This window comes from Zootoca vivipara, chromosome 5 (assembly GCF_965207765.1).
Source record: "Zootoca vivipara chromosome 5, rZooViv2.hap1.1, whole genome shotgun sequence".
Classification (NCBI taxonomy): Eukaryota; Metazoa; Chordata; class Lepidosauria; order Squamata; family Lacertidae; genus Zootoca; species Zootoca vivipara.
This window is the reverse complement of record NC_142588.1, coordinates 87,564,024-87,570,557: the sequence shown is the minus strand read 5'-3', so window position 1 is coordinate 87,570,557 and position 6,534 is coordinate 87,564,024. Positions and strand designations below refer to the sequence as shown.

The window sequence follows — 6,534 nt, the reverse complement described above, 5'->3', positions numbered from 1 at the left end:
AGAATTGCTAAAAACATGGGGGGAAACAATTAAACATTAATATAATTAGAACTACATACAAATATAAAATCTGTTTAAAACATACAAATAATTACAATAAAAGTCCATCAACCTCACCAGGTATCTGAAGAAGTGTGCATGCGCACGAAAGCTCATACAAACTTAGTTGGTCTCTAAGGTGCTACTGGAAGGATTTTTTTTTATTTTGTTACAATAAAAACAGCATGGCAACAGCCCTTGCATTATAAGCCTGTTGGAATAAGAAGGTTATCAGCTGCAGGTGGAACAAGGAAGGAGCTAGACTAGCTTCTCCAGGGAGGGTGTTGACATAAGCCACCAAGTAGGGAGGCAGTCTGGCAGAAGCCACAAAGTAAGCGCTTTCCCATGTCCCCACCAAGCATGCTTGTAAGGGTGGGCAGGACTGATAGAAGGGCCTCCACTGAAGAAACCTGGCCAGGTTTGTACGAGGGAATGCCATATTTCAGATAGCTTGGACCTAAGCCATATAGGGCTTTATCGGTCATAACCAGCACTTTGAATTGTGCCCAGAAACAGTGTAGCTCTTCTAATAAGGAAGTTGAATGATACCTATACATACCCAGGTGGCGCTGTGGTTAAACCACTGAGCCTAGGGCTTGCTGATCAGAAGGTCGGCGGTTCGAATCCCTGTGACGGGGTGAGCTCCCGTTGCTTGGTCCCAGCTCCTGCCAACCTAGCAGTTCAAAAGCACGTCAAAATGCAAGTAGATAAATAGGAACCGCTACAGCGGGAAGGTAAACGGCATTTCCATGTGCTGCTCTGGTTTTCCAGAAGCGGCTTTGTCATGCTGGCCACATGACCTGGAAGCTATACGCCGGCTCCCTCGGCCAATAATGCGAGATGAGCACGCAACCCCAGAGTCGGTCACAACTGGACCTAATGGTCAGGGGTCCCTTTACCTTTATGATACCTATAACCAGTCCCGATCAGCGATGTGGCTACAGCCCTTTGAGCCAGTTGAAGTTTCTGAGCACTTTTCAAAGACAGGCCCCACACAGCGCGCACTAAATACAGGTAGGTAGCCGTGTTGGTCTGAGTCGAAGCAAAATAAAAAAATTCCTTCAGTAGCACCTTAAAGACCAACTAAGTTTATATTTTGGTATGAGCTTTCGTGTGCATGCACACTTCTTCAGATACCTGTATCTGAAGAAGTGTGCATGCACACGAAAGCTCATACCAAAATATAAACTTAGTTGGTCTTTAAGGTGCTACTGAAGGAATTTTTTTATTAGCGCGCACTAAAGTAATTCAAACAGGAAGTCATGTGTCACTGTGGCCAAATCAGACATCAAAAGGGATGGACAGCTGGCACACTAGCTTTAACTGTGCAAATGCTCTCCTGGCCACCACAGAAACCTGAGCATCCATGCTCACGACTGAGTCCAGCAGCATGCCCTAACTATGAACCTGTGTCTTCAGGAGGAGTTAAACAGCAAACCAGAAGAGCAGCAGATTAACACAGTGATTTATCCAATGGGGCGTGAGTCAGATGATATCCTGTTATCATTCCAGTTCAGTGAGGAAGAATTAAAGAAATATTATATAGGGAATAAAAGTTTTGAAAAAGATTTCACTCTGACATATAAAGTGATTTACGACGGGGGAACATTTAACTCACACTTGCAAAGAGAAAATGAACTCATGGATTTTATTACCTCTATATTATGCAGTTGAGCATTCATGACAAGATGTTTAGGGATGGAACGTTTGTGGGGGCCAGAGACGTCTGAACAACTACAATTAGGTGGGAAGCTCACCTAGGAAAAAGAAGTCCCCCAGGGATGGAAGGATCTGCCAATTTCAGTTCATCATAGAATCATAGATTCTATGGACCCAAGGAAGGGGCCCAAGGATCATCTAGTCCAGCTCCTTGCAACGCAGGAATCTCAGCTAAAGCACCCATGACAGATGGCTGTCCAACATCTGCTTAAAAACCTCCAAGGAAGGAGAATCCACCACCTCTTGTGGGAGTCTGTTCCACTGACGAACAGCTCTTACTGTCAGAAAGTTTTTCCGAATATTTAATCGGAATCTTCTTTCTTATAACTTGAAGCCATTGCCTCGAGTCCTACCCTCAAGAGCAGGAGCAAACAGACATCAGTTGCTCATTTCCCCAATCTTAAATTCCGTTCTTCACATTTCTGGAGAAATTTGTTGTTGCTGTTTATTTGAAATCTTCATAAAAATTCTGCAGCATTTAATGCAAATTTCTTCCAATAAACACATTTTTGTATGCAGACCAGTGGTTCCCAATTAGCTATTGCTGAGGACCCCCTATTTTTCAAAAGCCACGCCATGGACCTCCTACTTTTGGAAATTTTAATAACTCTATGCTAGTTACCTCTGCAAAGCAATGTTTTTAATTAGTGTATTCTAATATTTCTGTTGGAAGCCACCCAGAGTGGCTGGGGAGACCCAGCCAGATGGGCGGGGTATAAATAATAATAATAATAATAATATATTATTATTATTATTATTATTATTATTATTATTATTATTATATTTTGAATAAAATGTGGTGTAGCCCCTAATAAACAAAGGATTTTAGGGAAACTAAAAAACAGAGTAGGGCTGAGTGACATCTAGTTTTCAACATTGTGATATATCAGCAGCTAAACATTGTGATATTCCAATATATCACGATGTCTGAAATTAGGGATCAGGTGTGGGGATGAGGGAAGGAGCAGCCATGGAAATCGGATGGGTGGGGGGAGGAGAGAAAGCGGAGTCACCTCCACCACATGGTTTGAGTGGAAGGGGGTGGGGGTGGGGGGTGCATCAGCAGGGCAGTCAGTGAAGATGCACATCCACTGTGGCTGCTTTCCTTCTAACTGAGAAAAGCAGCTCTGCCTCAGTGCCGGGGAAGGTAACGCCACAGGTCCTTGAAGTGAGGGCAATTAGCTGTCTTGTTCTCCATCAGCATGAGGGGAAGGCGGCGCCTCACAATCGGACTGCCCTGTTTTCCCTCAGCGTGAGGGAAAACTGCAGCATTATTGGCTGCCCTGGTCTCGCTCAGCATGAGGGAAGGCAGCTCAGATCAGCAGCGTTATCGGCTGAGATCATCGTGCAATATCGGTAGTGCCTTGAAATCGGCTGCCCTGTTCTCCCTCGTCCGAGAAGTGATATACATTGCTGCATGTTGCCAGGTCAAAATCACTATCACGGTGTGATTTCAAAACCAATTTTGGCCAATATATTGAGAAATCACACAGCACTAAAACAGACCATAAAATATGTGATATTACCATGCAAAAATGACAAAAAATGGTTTGGAGGGGGAAGGGATGGGGCCACAGACTCCCTGGGTGCGTTCTGCCTATCCCCAGGGATCCCCGGACCCCTAATTGGGAACCACTGATATAGACTAATGAACACATTTTTGAAGGTTATTTTCCTAATATATTCATATTATTATTATTATTATTATTATTATTATTATTTTATTTTGAAAATGAGAATTTATTTGCTTTGGATATCCAGCAGCAGCAGCAGCAGCAGCAGCAGCAGCAGCAGCAGCAGCAGCAGCAGCAGCAGCAGCAGCAGCAGCAGCAGCAGCTCTTAACGGTTGGACTTGGCCACATGCTCTAACTCGTCCTGCTTCTTGATGATGGCGTAAGAGTTGGAGGAACCCTTAGCTGCATTGATCAGCTCATCTGCTAGGCACTCAGCTATGGTCTTTATGTTGCGGAAGGCAGCTTCACGAGCCCCAGTGCAGAGCACTGATTGATACGATGCAAAGGTGACATATCAACAGCTTGTTTCCTCACTGTGCCAGCTTGACCAATATGGGTAGAGTCTTCATGAGGACCACTATTGATGATGGCATTCACCAGGACTTGAAGGGGGTTCTCTCCTGTGAGCAGATGGATGATATCAAAGGCATGCTTGATGATGTGCACAGTCATGAGCTTCTTGCCATTGTTGCGTCCATGCATCATCATTGAGTAAGTGAGGCACTCAACGATAGGACACTGGGCTTTGTGGAAGAACTTGGCAGCATAGTGCCCAGCACTGTGTAGCAAATACTTGGCATGTTTCTCCTTCACTGCAATGTAATCCTGCAAGGAGATGTCACTGATCTGCACATCATCTGTGCTCCATTTCCCAAACAACTTGATATCAGGGGTCTCTGCCACAGCAGAGGGGGTCTCCTCCCCACGTCCCGCTCGCAGAGGCAGAAAAGCTAATATATTCATTTTTATGCACACTTTCCCTATATAGTTATAAACTTGGATTGGTTGGAGAACTGCATTGAAAATTTCAGGTACGTGAGAATTTCAACAGATTGCTATGTTCCAGTTTTCAGGTTGTTTCTGAAAGTGCAGATTTGATAGATTCAGCTTTAAATGAGAACTGAATCAAATCTCTCTCCTTTCCCTAGTCACCACTATGAGGCAGCATGAGAGAGTTAGGAAGCAACAATTAGACCTCCACGGCAGCAGTGGCAGCAGGTAGATGGTGTTCATACGCTGAAGGAAAAGCCACAACAGTTTCAGAGGTATTAATAGCAGCATGTGTGGTGGGGAAGACACACCCTCTCAACACCAGTGTCACTGCTGCTTATCAGGCTGGGATGGGATAAGGCAGTAGCAAGGCTGGGGCTGTATTAGGAGTACTGGATTGGTTCCACCAGTGCCCTCAACCTCACTACCAACCTGCCCTGCCCCAGCTCTGTGCAGGTAAGCAGCAGTGATGCCAGTGTCATAAGGGCAGCTCCATGGCCCACCACACATGCTGCTAATGGGAGGTACAGGGCATTTTAGCAGGCATACCAAAAAACAGGGAGGGAAAATTACAATGGTGAAACAGGAAAAACCCAGAATGGAAAATTGTCCACCAGAAGGTTCTGTTTGCTACAACTGCATGTAAATGAGACATTTTAAAAGAGCATGCTTTGCAGGAGTAACAGTACAACAAATCACTACTTTCTAGAATAATTGGCAGACAATCCATTAGTTAAAATGAGAGTGTGGCAGCACAAACAAATGCCCCATCAAATGCCGCTCTGTCGGGTGAGGCGGCGGGGTAAAAGCGGAAGAACGAATATAATAAATAAATAAAATAAAAATAATAAATAAATAAATAAAAATATTCCCTTTGGGTGTTTCCAGTTCAAAATACTACCCTTCGGAATCACTTCAATTCCAGCACTTCCCGAAAATAAAATAAAATAATAGAATAGAATTTGGGGCTGTTGAGGGAGTCCTGAGTGATATGGACAATGTTATAATCATGGTGCACAATATGGAATTACTTTATATATGACTGTGACAGATCTTACAACAGCTTCTTGAGGCAAAAATCACACTCCAACCAGAAGAAATGTGAGTTTGCAATCTGTAACTTCCAAAGAACCTAAGGATTTATTGAAACCCAGATTTTTAAAAACCACTGAAGAGCTTCAAAATACAAACTAGAATAGGACAACCCCTCAGCCATATTTTAATCTAGCACTGTTCTGTTTTAATTTGCGTCAGATTCTGTTGGGTTGACATGCCAATTTCCTTATTTGTGAAAATAGCTAAATATGCTAATATTCTCCAAATACAGAATGTGCAATCAAATTATCATGAGTCTGGTGCAATGCTCTTGGCGAGGAGAGTTCCATCCAGAAATATGGTTCACTCATGGATCAAACATCACAAGTAGAACTTTTGTCTCAATGCCCATCCCCTCCAACTTAATGCTCTTCCATAGAGTTGGCAGAGGTGGATTTAGGCCAGTGTGATCAGTTCCCTTGCACAGGGTTCAGGGTCCAAGGGGTACTTTCCCACCTCTTTCACAAAGCCAAGTTAGCACTTGCTCAGCTTTGAAAAGGAGATGGGAGGGCTCTAGGATGCTGCCAGAGCCTCGTGCTTTCCTCCCAAAGTCCAGAGCCTTGCTTAGTTGGCTTTGGAAAGGCAGGGCAAGAGCTGGGTGGTGGTGCCAAATTTTGGCCTCACACAGAATACTATATTATCAAGCTCCATCCCTGGAATTGGCTCTCACATTCAGCTGTAAATCACCAAGTATTGAATAATCAACTTATGAAAAATCGAATGAAGTGTCTGCATATGGAGACCTGCCAGTATTCCAATGTGGAACTTTTCTCAGATTAGTCCAACATAATCTCTTCACCACACCTAAGGACAACAACAGAGTTTAAGAGAATGTAACTCAGGACAAGTGGGACCCACAAAGCAGTCCCTAAACAATACCCTTCAGCATCCGCTGCCTGAGACAGCTGTCTCACTCTACAAATAGTACGGCCAACCCTAGGGTTCAGATAAAGCATTTCCAGTCCCACAAGCCAATCAAAGTATGATTTTATTTATTTAGAAGATTTTTATTTTTAAAACCTGTCTTTCAGAACACAGTGCCCGCACAAGACAGACTCTAAAAGGCATGAAAATGCAATTAAAAACAAAGTGAACAAGCAATGCAGCAAGTACATCACAATTCAGCCAAATGCAATACTTGCAAATATGTGTCTCTATAGTTTTAATGGGGAGTGAA

General features: G+C 43.6%; 1 pseudogene; it reads right to left on the bottom strand.

Annotated features, from left to right (window-relative positions):
- Window positions 1-3,582: 3,582 nt before the first annotated feature.
- Window positions 3,583-4,250, bottom strand: LOC118093465 (small ribosomal subunit protein uS7 pseudogene; annotated as a pseudogene).
- Between the last annotated feature and the right edge of the window lie 2,284 nt (window positions 4,251-6,534).